Raw genomic sequence first — 15414 nt, forward strand, 5'->3', positions numbered from 1 at the left:
TGCTATTGTTTTTAAGCTTTCTTCTCCCCTACCTTCTAAATCTGAAACTTTATATACTCCATTCTGCAAAACTTGATGATTTAAAAAAAAAAAAAAAATTGCACAAGAGTAAACCTTCATAGGATGTGGCTGCAAAGCCAGCAACCTGTCCTGATTTTTGTTATTTTTTTGTTTGTTTGTTTTACAGCATGAAAAGAAATGCAGCTGATTGTACATGTCCAGATGTTTACCTATGGGTCTAGCTGAGGAATTTTGCACAAGGGTGGCCTCCATTCTGTATTATCCCTAGGGGACCAAGTGGGGAGAGAGGGATCTAGTTAAAAGGATTTCTGTTAAATTGCAAATTCTAGAATAGATCTAAACCATGAAGGCAAGCAATAGCATGAAATAATTTCATAGTCTGGGGATAAATTTGAAGGAGGGGTGTTCATATAAACGTGAATAGTTCAATGTTGACGGGTATTATCCAAAATTTAAAGATTACAGGTGTCTTTGTTATAATATTTTATGTATGTTTTTATCTAATTTTCATGGATATGGTTATTTAATGTTTATATTATGAATGTGATCGAATGTAAACCGTTCTAAACAATTTTTAATTGAAAAGGCAGTATATAAATGTGTTTAAATAAATACATTTGGCTCCCAAGAGTACTTACCTCATCTTCTTGTAGTTCCACCTGTTCCTTGGAGAAGGAGGGAAACCAGTGTCTGCAGACACTAGGGTCTGCCTTAGTGTGTAAACCTTTAAGACAGAGCGCAATACTGCCCGTGAGTCGGCAAGCACTGCTGAGCCACCAGGGAAGGTGGGCCAGGGGCTGGCAGAATGCTGTTCTTGATGGTGCTGGGTTAGTTAAGAAAAGTATTACATAAGTCCCCTAGCAAGGTATTACCAATACCTTGTATTTTTCTTTCACTGATCCTTATTTCTGGGAAAGGTCGTCACGTAGTGGTAAAGAGAACCAGCCTGCGGCACAGTCATGTTCTAGAATTCGTTCTGAAGATTTCCTGCATCCCACGTCCTGACTTACATTCTTCTCTAGTTTTGCCTCCAAAGACAAAAGGGTCCCTCGTCACAGGAGCCTAATTTTATCCTATGAAGCCTATGTACTAAAGTGTGTGAACATCGGCCATTAATGTGCAATAATTAGTTCCCATTAATGGCCCATGTTACTGGCATGCTATTGAGTTTGTATTAGTTTAAGGGAAGCACGTTTAATGTGAATATTATCACAAAAGCATAACACCTCTCCAAGATATAATGACATTGTTTGTGTTTCTGTGTATTTTGTCTATGCTGCAATAGATGAGCTGTTTTGCATATTTTTTAATCTCATTATTCATTATCCTAGATTTTTGTTAAAACTTGTGAGCTAATTAACCTGTGGTAAAAGTGGTAACACATGTAAAATAGAGCATGCTAACAGCATATGTAGCGTGTGTTAATGCTTGCAAAAGCACTCGTGGATATTTGGACTCAGAGCATGTAACTAAGTGAATGGCCACAAGAGGGCAGTACAATTACATCTCTAGTTTGTGAGCGATGGTAAAGTAGACAGTATGGGAGCAGAGCAATATTCAGTAGGGTGCCAAGTTAACTAAGTAGAAGTGAATTTTCAGCTGTAGCTTAGCCAGCTAAAAATCACCCAGATCTATTGAGCTAAACCAGAGCCAGCTGTTCCCATGCACAGGGGTAGTAAACTTTAAAATTAGCAGTACATATCATTTGCTTTCCCTTCACTGATCCAACTGTATCTACTGGAGTATCCTCTCTCTCTCTCTCACTCTCTCTCTCTCTCTCTCTCTCTCTCCCCCCCCCCCATTAGCTGGGTAGATTTATCCACTCTGAATGGAGCGGTGGCAGGGGCGGATGGGGAGAATTCTCACTCTGATAGATTCAGGCAGCTAACACCTTAGCGGCTGGATCAATTTTGAAACTGAATCCTATATATTTACACAAACAAATTCAGGCAGTACATCGACAAAAGAAAACATTCAGATGTGTCCAATTAACCCATCTGATTCCATCAATACAAACTCTTTGGTTTACAGATAGCGGTTTTGCCAGAGCACTTCCTGATTCAGCAGGAAGTAAGGCCTGAAAGCTCCTTCCATGAAATAGTGTTGCATCTTTACTTGGAGTAAATACCAAGTAGGGGGCCTAGGCCAGAGCTTGACGCAGGGGTCTTGACTGAGCCCCCTCCCAAACAAACAAACTTACCTAATCTGTATCTGCTGAAGCGGCCAGGCTGGGTCTAGGCCCAGAGCCCAGGCCTGAGGCCGCACAACGCTGTACAAATCCGCTGGGGGTGAATGTGCCGGCATTAATTAACACTACTAACCCCAACTACACGTGACAAAGCTTTCCGGGAAACTAAAAAAATAACTCCTTAATTTCCATCACGACCCAGCCTCCGGGCCGGGCCGCAGCATCGGGCCTGCATCACGGTGACTTGCCATGGCCTCGGCCTACATAAGGGCAAAGCTTCGGCTTAGGCCTCGCCGGCAAACCCTGTTCGGACCCAGGGCATTCGGTACCAGGAGGGCCTTAGCATTTTTACGGGTGGGTGGGAGGCCCCCCCCCCCCTTTTTTTTTTTTCTTTGTTTGATTCCTTTTGTATGAAAAATACAAATCAAACATTCCAAGAACCGAAATTCGTAGGGAAATAACCTCCCAAAAATGAACCGAAATACAAAAACAAACTCCCCCTCCCCCCCCCCCCCCCCCTGCAAATCCCTAATTCTTTTTGGGAGGTGGGAAATGAGGGAAGACAGTTTTGTCATTTCTAGCCTGGTCTTCTTCCTAAGCACCCTGGTAGATTTTATTTTTGGGGGGGGGGTGGGCGGCGGGAATTGAAAGCATTTAAGGGAGTAAAACTGTTACCTTTAAAAGAAGTTTTCTTTTCCCTGTGGTGTCGGTGGGCACAGAGGACATGGTGACCGAGAAAGCATGAAAAGAAACGGGCAAGGGAACCAGGCCCCCAAGACGAGCAAGTGGTCCTCGCCGGAGGCCCCGGCAGCCTCTCGGGCGGCTGTAGAACCTGAAAAGATTCCAACCCTTCATTAGTACCCGCAGGATTCCCGCATAGTTCTCATCAGGCCTGACATTTTAACGAATGTTTTAAACTATGAAAACGTGCCCCAGACAGCGGCATGCGGTGCTTGCCAAAATGGGCCGAGTCCCACGCCAGAGGTACAACGTGCAAGGCGGTTCCATCGGGAAACAGCAAAAAAAAAAAATATATATATATATATATGCTCCCGCAGCATCCGCCTCGCTTCAGTGTCTCGTGTTACCAGAGCGGCGCACGTTTAAAAAAAAAAAGTAGCACGAGCATCCCACGCCATCGTGGCACCAGCACGTGCCACGCCCGCTCACCTCTTCGTTCTGCCTCCTGCTGCACAGCTTCACTGAGCACGCGTCAGGGCTGAAGCTTAAGGCGTGACTGGCCTCTTGCGTTGCTCTGCTCAAATTGCGCCGGTGCGTGTTTTGGTTTGCTGCTTGTTCTTCGTGCTGCTGCTTAGTTGAGTATTTGTCACCACAACACAGGATGTAAGTTTAAAAAAAAAAAAAAAAAATTTAATGCAACGGGCCATGCAGCGATATTATTTTTAAAAAGTTGGTGGGCATCATTTCGTCGCTCAGCGACTCGGTGGGGGGGCCTGAGGAAGAGCATGGAGAGGGAGGTGGGAGCACGGCAGCGACAGAACGGTGAGCAGAGAGGTAGTAGCACATGGGGACCGGAGATTGAGGCAGGGTATTAAAAGGGTTTTTGTCATCGTCTGCTGGTCCTGATCTTCAGTAGCAGTGGGGGTGAGCTGGTGATAAACCCTCACTGGCCCCTGTGCTCTGAATTTGGCCTCTCCAGCTCCTTCCTTCTCCTGGAGAGAGGACACTGATCTTGGGGAGAGGGGGAGGAGTGACAAAGACTAAAGAGAGATGAGAAGGAGACCGGTTTGGGGCAAGGGAAGACAGTGAATGGAGAGAGATTGGTGGGGGAGGGAGATGACTGACTGGACAGTGCTACTGATCTGCAGCGAGGGGTAACAGTGGCTGGTGAGAGAGAGACTAATCTGCAGGGAGCGTGAAAGTGACAGGTGAGACTGATCTACAGGGAGGGGTAACATTGGAGAGGATGAGAGAGAGATATCTAGGAGGGGTAAAAATGACTGGTGAGAGAGACTGATGGGAGGGGGAGATGTGAACTGGGGAGAGAGAGTGATCTGGGGCAGGGGTGAAAGTGGTGAGACTGGTCTGGGGAGGAGAGGGTGACCATTACTGGTGAGTAAGCAGTGTTGGCCTTTGGGAAGAACGTGCTTGCCGGTCACCCTGGGCACCACCAGCATCACCTATCCAGCTGAAGCCCAAAGAGAGGCCAGTGGGGCCACTGCAGACCCCATCTCAACACAGCCCAAAGATATGTAGAAGCACTGAGAGTGAGCGTGTGTGTGCGAGAGAGTGAGAGCCTGTGTGTGAAAGAATAAGCAAGTATATGTGTGTGTGTGTGTGTGTGAGAGAGAGAGAAAAGGAGTGTCTAAGAGATTCAATGTGTAAATGTGTCTGAGAGACAGGATAACGTTTGTGCATCCCTCCACCTCTCCCTCAATCTACAACAAACTGAGTGCTGGAAATGAAAACATCCCAGATATGGAGAGAGTTTTTTTTCCTTATTAGTTTTAATTATTGGATGGTGTTTGTTTCTGCTGTTCTGAAATATTTTATTGGTGTTTTGGGAAATTTATAGCAATTTTAAATTATATTGGATGTTCTATTCATCACATGTTTTGAAATACTTATTCTTTTTTATTGTCATGGTTTTGCTATTATGATTCATGATTCTTGATTATATTGTCTGATGTTTTTATGAAGAATGGTAATGTTGTTCTGCGTACATCATCTAGCTGCTTGTTCCCTTCAGTTTCTGCACATTTCTATTTATGCTTTATGGTCTCTTCATGCTGTATGTGTTTCCATACCTGTGGGAATATTTTGTGTATGGTAATCTGTGAAGTGTGACTCTTTTGTATCCATTTTCTAAATTTGTTGACACAGTGCTGTCAAACAGTTTAAAAAAAAAAAATAGCTTTGCTGAGTGGCTAAAACTGTACAGGATTTGTTTTTTATTGCGTACGGTTTTTCTTGTAATGTCTTACAGCCAAGTTGCCAGATGAAGGTAATCATAGTCTAGGGCATGTTCTACTTCTTGGTTATTTATTTGAAATTTTGTGTTCGAGACTTTTTTTTTTTTGGCTCAATTCTGCTGGCAATGTGTGAGCCTGGGATACATTTCTTTATTTATTTTATTTAACATATTTCTATACCCGGACTTCATGAATGGGATTCATATCAGGCCGGTTTACATGGAACTAGGGGATAAACCAGAGTAACCAAACAAGAAGGCCGAAACAAGCAAAGTTACGTATAACAAGGGGATTGAACTTGGGAGCTATAGTAGCTAGGAAGTAAACAGAGAGGAATAACTACATATAAATCATATAAGTCAGGTTATGAGATTAGAAAACATTCAATTCCTTGTGCTGAGTCTGAGGAGATATTTTGAGTTAGGGGAAGGCTTGGAGGAAAAGCCACGTCTTAAGTTTTCTTCGAAAGGTAAGGAGGCAGGGTTCCAGTCTTCGGTCGGTCGGTAGCTTGTTCCAGAGGACTGGGCCTGCTGTGGAGAAGGAACGCTCTCTGGTGGATGTTCGACGGGTGCATTTAGTGGGTGGGACTTGAAGGGTTCCTTTATATGCCTCTCTGATGGGTCTTTCCGAATCATGGTGTTTGAAAGGGGTCTGAAGGTCCAGGGTGAGCTGTTTGTGGATGGTTTTATTAATTTGCATTCAAAAAGATAAATACATTTGTAAGCTGGTTATGTATTGGGGGGGGGGGGGGGTTGTTTGTTTTGTTTTTTTAGTTTGTGTACAAATATATTTTTTGAAAACATGATTTTTTTTTTTTTAATTCTTATTTTGTTCTTTATAAGTCAACTATCTTAACATATTTGCTTTCCTCCTAATCTGCAGGAGACTGCACGAGTACGGCAAGTGTGGGCCCCATAATTAGATACAAGTAGGAAAGAGAGTCAATCTCAAATTTTCCCTCTGAGCCTACAACTAGGGAGAGCTCTTGCATGAATTTTCTATACTGGAAACCTTGAGTCTTCAGTTGTCGTCCACTTACGATTATGCGACTAAGAGTTCCAACTTGGGGGGGGTTTCGAATGAAGTGAAATCATCCTGAAAACCTTAGGCTTCAATGAATCTGTTAGTCTGCAAGGTGCATCCAGCCTTAGTGGTGTTTTTTATCTTTTACCTAAGGCTGCAATTTCTAGAACAAAAAAACTTTCCCCCCAAAAAAAATGTACAAGGAAAAACTTCCATAAGGATGATGGGACTTTTTTGTCCAGAAAGGCTCCATTTAAAGATCGGGCAAATGTCACAATCCTTTTTCTGCAAGGTTGTTTGTTTTGTTTTGGGTTGGGTTTTTTTTTAACTTGAATTTTAAAACATATTAACATGTTCTAGGAATTTAAACAGAACAGCTTGGTTGGCAAGTCTGTACAGGAATAGTCTTCAAAGTGAAGTCTGTGTGGTTCTTTGTATCCAAGAGGATATTAAACTAATTCAGAGTCTGATGCCTAGGGTTAGAAATAGTGCAAGAATAAGCAGCAAAATATCCATGCGTTTTATGTGATCTCACAATTAAGGTGCTGGTTGTTGTTTTGAATTCGTTACTGCTTTCGGCAGCAGTGCAACATTTATAGTGGAATTAGATAAAAGTCCTTTGCTATGTTATCTGGGAGCCTGCAACTATTTCAAACTGATTTTTATACTACACCGTGGGCAATAAACCTTTCAAAGGTCCGAGCCTGGTCGACACATGCAACCCTTTCCTGACATGCTTCCTCCACCAAATGTGTTCGTTATGGGGCAGATTTTAATACCTAGTCGCGGGCGTAGATTTGTGCGTGCAACCCGTCGCGCACAAATCTACGCCCGATTTTATAACATGCGCGTGGCTGCGTGCGCATGTTTATAAAATCCGGGGTCGGCGCACGCATACGGGTGCACCTTGCGCGCGCCGAGCCCTAGGGGAGCCCCGATGGCTTTCCCTGTTCCCTCTGCCCCCCAGCCCTAACTAAACCCCCCCCATACCTTTGTTTTGCAAGTTGCGTCTGCCGGCCGAGTGCTGACGCACAATCTCCCGGCCTAGAGGACCTATGGAGGCCTCTGGCCACGCCCGGCCCCTTTTTTTTCAAGCCTCGGGACATACGCGCGTCCCGGGACTTGCGCGCGTCGCCGAGCCTATGCAAAATAGGCCTGGCGCGCGTAGGGCTTCTAAAACCTGCCCCAGTAGAATTATGACACAGTCTGTGTCATTCTGACCTCCACACAAGAGCAAACTGTCGATGGGCTACAGATGTAAAATGACATTTTTATATGGGTGCCAATGAGAATGCATTACTCCTTCAGTTCAAGCTTTTCACAAGCCCAGATGGTCTGCTTTGCATATGGCAGCATCATTGCATATGTTTAATTGTTAGATTGTGACAGTAACATCCAGTCACAAGATGCTAGCATGCCACGTGCTAAAGTATCATATTAAAAAAAAAAAAAAAATGGAAAGCCGGAGAATATGAAATCATTTTTACCACTAACAAATACAATCAAACTTCCCAAAGGCTCCTCATTAATACATAGCCAAGATCACTTGGACAAAAAGCAGTATTATAATAATTAGCCCAAGGGATTGTTTTATATTTAATTATTGTTATTTTCTTTGCTTACTTTTTTGTTAGTGCGAGTTTTATTTTCCTCATGATTTTATAACTTTTTTTAAAATCGATATTTTTATTTTCATCCGTGTTTTTCGTTTTGTAAACTGCTTGATTCTTTTCTGCAAAGCAATATAATAAAAGGCCGAATTTTAAAAGCCTTACACACAGCCCAGCCGGGAGATACGGGCGTGACTGCGCCGTGTGGATTTTCAGAGGCCCGCAGCCATGTGCATATCTCCTGCGAAGTGAATAATAAAGGGGTGGGGTCTGGGTGGGCACGAGCAGACCAGGACGCTGCCAGCAAGTCAGTTTTTTTTTGTGAAGACGCGCCCGCCAGGATTGGACTACGGCGTAACCCGCTGCCGCTACGGACTGCAGTTAAGTATTAAAACAAAAAAACTAGGGTAGTCATGGGGTTTTAGGGGTCGGGGCTGGTAGGGTAAAAGGAAGGCAGGTTAGGTGGAGGGTTTAGGAAATTCACTCCTTTACAGGGGCGAATTGGGAGGGTACAGGGAAATGGCCTATTGCGTCACCGCGTTTATTTACTAAAATTCCCCCCCTTATGTGATTGAGTTGGGATTCGCGTGCACATCCGTGTGTCGGAGTTAAATTGTGTGCTTAGGTCGCCAATTTTATAGCATGCGCGCATTCATGTGTGTGCCCTGGCCAAACGCGTGCGATCCTTAAAATCTACCTTTAAGTCAATAAACTGAATTTGAAAGTCAGGGACGTTCTTGTTGAGGAGGCAGATAGAGGTGACTACCCTAGGTCTTGTGCCTTGAATGGCCCTGTGTGGTTGTAGTAACTATTTCCCCAAATATCATTTCCTCCCCTGGAGGCTGGTAGGCTGAAAGTTTTTCGGCAACCCACACTGCGGTGGCAGGGGAACGTCCCACCAACGCCGGTGCATCAACTTCTGAAACTCTGGAGAATAGGGGTCTGCCATCCCATACCTATGAACTTCAGGGGTGAGCATGGTCCACTCTGGCATGTTCACCCAGGCCCTCACCGCTCTCTAGTGCTAGCCCTGTTCAAATTTCACATAACCTTTAAAAAAAATCTTTTTCAATGTAAATTGTTAATAGATGAAGTAAGAACTTGAATATAGCAGTATAGATGGAGTCTCAGAAAATAACACAATGCTCCATGCACTGGTGTCACCATTGTTGTCATTTTTGATCAGATAGTGACTGCTTCAGGGGAAAATCACAGCTATCCTTTTGATCAAAGGAGAATGCATTCTTCATGCAACATAATGCTGACTGCTAACACCTAGTAAAACCTTCATACAAATGGCAAAAAAATGCTGCGGAGAAAATATTGCAGAAGAGATCAAAACCTAACCAATCAAGTCCTGGAATTCCGTATGACCTGGCAGTTACAGTATTGGTTAGCCAGACACAACTTCAAAACATGGCGCCAAAAAATGACCGACCACAAATCAACACCAATATATCTATTAACCAATCAAATGAAAAACTTCCAGTGAAGTGGCGCATTGCTGAAAATAAGAACAATGATGGTTTTCCACAGAGAAATGCGCAAGAATGCGTGAAAAATTATCTTTTTAAAAGGGCATTGTTAATACCATGATATTTATTGATGAGATGGTGGACCCCGCTGGATCCTCTGAGTATTTTTTTTCCCCACACATTTCCTGTACATTTTCGCTGCAAAAGAACCTGTCATTGCCCACGTCAATGTGTCCTTCCACAGCTTTTACTGACTTCAAGGGCCAGCATTCCCTGAGTGTGGTTAGGTTGAGGGGTGGCGGAAGTGGATACGTTTCAGGCAAAAACGCTTCCAGCACAAAAAGCAGATGCAAGCGAGCACACACACTTTGTGGAAGTCCTCGCATGCATTCCCTTATAAAATTGGTGCAAAGGCACTTGGACTTGACTCCACAATTATTTATAAAGAATGGTCTAATTCTCTTCTTGAAATGCTCCTATCTGTAGGCCATAAGTTGCTGATTTTGGCCATTAGATTTGGTATTAAAAGTAGATTTCCCTCTAGAACACTTTTTTGTTAAAGACCTCCCTCGATGAGGCTAGCGGGTCCCCCTCTCTGACATATTGAAGCATTTTTACGTAACCAATTCCATTGTTCGGCACTCCTGCACAGGATGCTCGAAAAGGTTTTAAGAACATTTTATTTTAGGGAATTATTTTGTAATTTGCATTAAAAATGTTGGCAACCATGTGCATGGGTTTCACCAGTTCTCAATGTGAATTTGCGCGCATGGGTCCACTTTGAAAGTTTTTTTTATTTTATTTAGTTATCCCACCAAATCGGCCTGAGCAAGCTGCACCTGATAAAGCATCTGCCCTACTATTTTTTTTTTCTTTTTTTGTGCAAAACTACACATGCATACCCTTTAAAATTCAATAGTCCGAACCTCTCCCCCCACCTGCCTCCAGGAATGCTTCCACCGAGCATGTGGAAGTTTTCTCAGAAAGTTGACACATGGACATGTTTACTCGATTATTGGGCAGGAAGTTTTGTAAAAAGATATTTCTATGCATAAAACCCTCTTTTCCCCCCAGAGGAATTCCTTTGAAAAATTATTCTCTATGTGCTCTTATAAGAAGTGGCTTTAAACCTGTAAGGACAAAGTATAACATGACCAAGACCGAAAGGATTTGATTAGAAATTAAAAACGAGAAGTAGTTTCGTCAACAAAAATGGTCGGATAATATAAGGTGAAGTAGAGGTAAAATGTCAGAAATTTCCCATATAGTCTAGAAACTATTTCAAGGCATCAACAAGGCATTGTGGATTGCATTTCCATTGGCAAAATAATCCAATTCAAGTGATTGATTGAATGTGATATTTTGCCTGAATGAATTGTAGAAATTAATTTGTGATTATAAGAAAAAAAAGACCTGATTTTGGTTTGATTGGGAATAAAATTGACACAAGTCACAGCACAAACTTCAGTAAGCCCTGCAACATAGGGAAGCTTTGAATTATCAGTTGCCACATATTACTTACCGCAACCAAAAAAAAACCTAGAAACGGATGCTGGGATTGCAGGCTGGACAATTCTCTCTCTGTCCTCCCACAGGCAACTCGGGGGGGGGGGGGGGGGGGGAATATAAAAGAAGCTGCTGTGTTTTTTTTTTTCCTCAGCAAGAGATATTTTATGGCTAAGCTAAATTATTCCCTCAGCATCCACTAAGGGGAGCGCGATGCTGGTCCTCCCCTCCCGGTTTCTATGGCAACAGAGGGGAGTAGAGGGCTATAGCTAAAGCAGGTGTCGGATTGCAGAGCCGCTCAGAAGCTCCAGAATTCCTGGGAGCGGCAGACCTCTCCTCTACATATGCACATTCTCCCAATCCCCCCCTCAGATCTTGTGCAGTAGCATCCTGGGACTAAGCTGATTTGAAGATGGTCCATCACTCGGGGTCCATTCAGTCCTTTAGGCAGCAGAAAGGTCAGTGGGAAGTCTTTTGTGTCTCCGGGAATGTGCCGCTCCTGAGGTCTGCATGCTCATGCTGCAGTTGCTAATGGCGAGGGACACCCGAGGCTGGGCACGACTTGCAGATGCCTGGGACCTGCAGCTCGTTTTGAGTGCAGGGCCGGACAATGTGTGCGTTTGTGCCGGGTAAACAAATGTCTTGTTTTTCTATTGGAGAAAAGTAGGCGAAGGGATCTACTGATTTGTGCTGTTTGGAGCACCGCATGTGAAGGGAGAGCACGCTGCAGTCATTCTGCAGTGCTGCTGCTTCACCCCAGCTTTACCAGGGCAAGTTTCTGGTTTTCACTTGAAATAGCATGAATTGGGGTAGAAATAAATGTTGAGTGTAGGGGAATGGGGGTCCACTCCCCTATTTAAAACAAAAAGGTTGAGAGAGACTGTTATCTTCGTGGAAGTTTTTTCTGCAAAACCTTGTAATGATCCTTGCCTACTGCTGGGCTTCCCTGTGTGCTAGAAAATGGGTCTATTTTTTTATTTTTGCAATAATTCCATTGCTTTATGTGAAAACCTTATTGGTATGAAAGCTGTGATTTTCCCCCCCAACACCCGTGATTTACTGTGTTTTCTCTCCTCGTGGTTTAGGCATTAGTATATCGGTCCCTTAATAGCATTTTGTCAAACTCTTGGGTATTGTTAAGTGAGCAATTCCAGAACAGACCCGGGCATGTAATATGAACACTTGAGCTCTTGACCCAACTGCATATATATGTTGGCCATTTGTGCGCATATTTTTTTTTTTTCTTAATGCCCACAGTTTCTAATTTCAAGCAGGCACGTACGGCGCAAGCAGCAAAACATATATTGGTGCCAGTGGCTGAGATAAATATGTAACCCAGTCGCGGGCTTGAACAATTTTACTCCAGTAGCTGGGATGTAGCCTTGAAGAGCTGGAGTCATTTCATGTCATATTTATTGGCAGACGTATTCTTACAAACTTAGACCCAAAGTGGTTAACGAGTTAGAAAAAATACAATGCAAAACTAAATAAATCCCACACACACACTCTTACCGGTACCCTAACCCCCATTCTCACTAGAGGGTCTCCTCCCTTCATCAGTGAAATCTCTTGGTAACATTAGGAAGAAGGCATGAACTGGAAACACCACTACATACAGTAGGTTCTCTGAATAAGGCCTGAGGACGTGCTTGTGTTCTTTATTAAAATAATATTGCAAATTCCAGGTTTTCGTATCAGTAGATAAACCTCTACAATTAGACCAACGTACACCTCCTATTGACACCCCTAAACATTAGGGATCTCTGCAAAGTGAGATACTGCAATCATCCCATAATGCTTTGGGGTTGATAACAGAAGTTTAAAGAATGCTAAAAGTATGTAGCTCTGTCTGGACCTCCAGGGGGGGTTTATTTTGTTCTGATATCACTCCCACTTGTATATTGCTTGTTTTAGCATGGAGCACAGTTTTCTCTGATTTGATTGCTTGAAGATAATCACAGCAGAGGCAGCAGCTGGACAGTTTGATCCAACACATCAAAGGAAGTTTATTGCTAGCATAATAATCTGATTTTTAATTTAATTTGCCAGATCAAAAAAGTTCCAGTACGGCTGTGGGTTATTTCCATATAAATTCAATCTGCGCATCAGGATGGGATGATACGGCAGGGAACACTGAAGCCGTGCCTGCATGGTCTCTGAGCTGTAAACTACCTCTGCAGTGTAGCACGAGGTTCCTCGGATTAGTGCAGTGAGAAAAGTATGGATCAACATTTTTTTTTTTTTTTTCTTACAGCACAGCACGCCCCCTAAATTCTGTTTGCAGGAAAATCGGTGGTAATCCTCTAGCGGTGGCACACTGCCCAGCCATAGTTGTGCTTGTTTATGATTTGGAAAACCAAATACTTAAGAAATGGAACCAGAGTTAGCTCTTTTGGTGGGGAGGGGAGTGGGGATCGCTCGTCGTTTAAAAAGAGGGGCACCCTGCTTTAGACATGGAAGGAAGGCCTGGAGTACAGAGCGCGGCACAAGCCCAGAGACCCGGTCTCTCTTATTTTTAAAACGAGCCTTCTCCCGTTGGTGTAGCTGGGGCAAGGCCCTTGGAAATACATCCAAGGGAAGCCACTGAGGACTCTGCTGCTCTAGCAACGTTACGATAGGTAGGGATGCTTGGGGAAAGTCCAGGAAAAGAAAAGATGAACGGAGGGTGAGCTAAAGAGGCTTGTGTTGGGGTTTTTTTTGTGAGCCCCTCGGTGATTGGCAGCTCTGGGGCTTTGGCCCTCGGGGTAAAGGTTGCTGGGGTGAGAAGTTTGATTTATTTATTTATTTATTTTATATACCGTCGTTCCCATGCGATGATCACAATGGTTTGCAGGGTAACGTTCATAGCTATTAATCTCATGGAGGACTTTGAGCCAGGCTGCGGTGGTGGTCACAGCTTGTATAGGTTGCTGTTATAAGTATGAGCTGTGGATGATCTTAGTTTATTTAGTGATTGATATTAATCGGTGGTGGTTGTAATTTTATGCTTGCTTATATTTATATTGTGTACTGGACTGCAATTGTTTGAATATTTATTTTCTGTGAGTCACTTTCGAGTAGCATTTTATAATAGAAAAGCAGGATATAAATGTAAAATTGAATTATGTTATGGCCTTGAATTTAAAGGAATGGCTAAAACACTTTGATACTTTCTCCTTTTCGCACAGTCTGTGGCAAGTTCATATAATGATGTAGGGTGGTGGCAAATGGAATTCATTCTGAGGAAAGAAATGGTTAGCGGACTGCCGCAGAGATTGGTTGCCAGGTACCAATCGAGCCCTAGGCGACTTACCGATCAAGAGTCCCCGGTAGTATTGGGCGCACCAGAACATCAACAGATCCAGGTCAAGGTCAAAAGCCAGGAGAGGAGTCCAAGGAACGACCGGGCAGCAAAACCCAGGAATAAGGTGAGGCTCCAGGCAGGCAAGTCAGCAGGAAGAAGGACGGAGTCCGGAGAGGCAGGAAAGGTGAGGATCCAGGCAAGGTAACAGGAGCATGCCAGAACGAAGATGAGCATAAGGTTCATCCCACCAGCTTGGAATCGGGTTAAAATGAGGGACGTTAGGGTCAACCCATGCAGCTGATTGGAGCCAACAAAGCTATCTGGGAACATAAAATTTCTCAGATCCCCGTGGTCCTCACCTGGCCTTATGGTTGTCTAGCAACTATTCCTGTTCCAGGGTTGCTGGTCCAAATCCAGCAAAGCCTCACATGGGTCCTGGATCTGCTTCTGTACAATATCATTATGAGTGATACTGTGGTGGAGATAGAAGGAAATGTTTGTTTGTTTGGGTTTTTTTGCAGATGACACTAAGATGTGCAACATATTTTAGGGAATAGGCGGAATGAGACATTTTATGTAAGAAAACTCAAGGAGTTCTCAAGTGTTGACAATTAAGATTCAGTTATCCAGCTAAAGTTAGCTGGGTTTTCAGCGTTACCTGGCTGACTTAGCCGGATAACTACAGGGCTGCTAGAGAGGCATCTTTAAAGTCAGCTGGAACTTATCTGGCAAACTTTGATATAGCTGAGAATATTCAGTGGCACAATCAGAGCTGCAGCCAGGCAATTAAGCACCTATGGCCAAGTGAAAATCTGCGCCCTCCCCCTTTATACAACACATGACACGACGAGCTGGGAGATTCTGTTCAATGTTTGTACAGCAGTGCCCATGGCCAGTGCAAGGGTATTAGAGGCCCTAGGAAAACTTTACAGCCTTGCACCCCCCACCCCATCACACCCTCCTCACACACAATTAAACATTATGCATTTATAATTTCCCTATGAGGAAAGGCTGAAGAGGTTAGGGCTGTTCAGCTTGGAGAAGAGACGGCTGAGCGGGGATATGATAGAGGTCTTTAAGATCATGAGAGGTCTTGAACGAGTAGATGTGACTCTGTTATTTACACTTTCGAATAATAGAAGGACTAGGGGGCATTCCATGAAGTTAGCAAGTAGCACATTTAAGACTAATCGGAGAAGATTCTTTTTCACTCAACGCACAATTAATCTCTGGAATTTGTTGCCAGAGGATGTGGTTAGTGTAGCTGGGTTTAAAAAATGATTGGATAAGTTCATGGAGAAGTCCATTACCTGCTATTAATTAAGTTTACTTAGGGAATAGCCACTGCTATTACTAGCAACAGTAACATGGAATA

The 15414-nt window shown here is 43.6% G+C and overlaps 1 protein-coding gene across 2 annotated transcripts in view; it reads left to right on the forward strand.

Annotated features, from left to right (window-relative positions):
• The window catches only part of ANO3 (anoctamin 3), a 206927-nt gene that overhangs the window by 53904 nt on the left and 137609 nt on the right, over positions 1–15414 (forward strand). The window lies entirely within an intron of this gene.

Source organism: Rhinatrema bivittatum, chromosome 17 (genome assembly GCF_901001135.1).
Source record: "Rhinatrema bivittatum chromosome 17, aRhiBiv1.1, whole genome shotgun sequence".
NCBI classification, from domain to species: Eukaryota; Metazoa; Chordata; class Amphibia; order Gymnophiona; family Rhinatrematidae; genus Rhinatrema; species Rhinatrema bivittatum.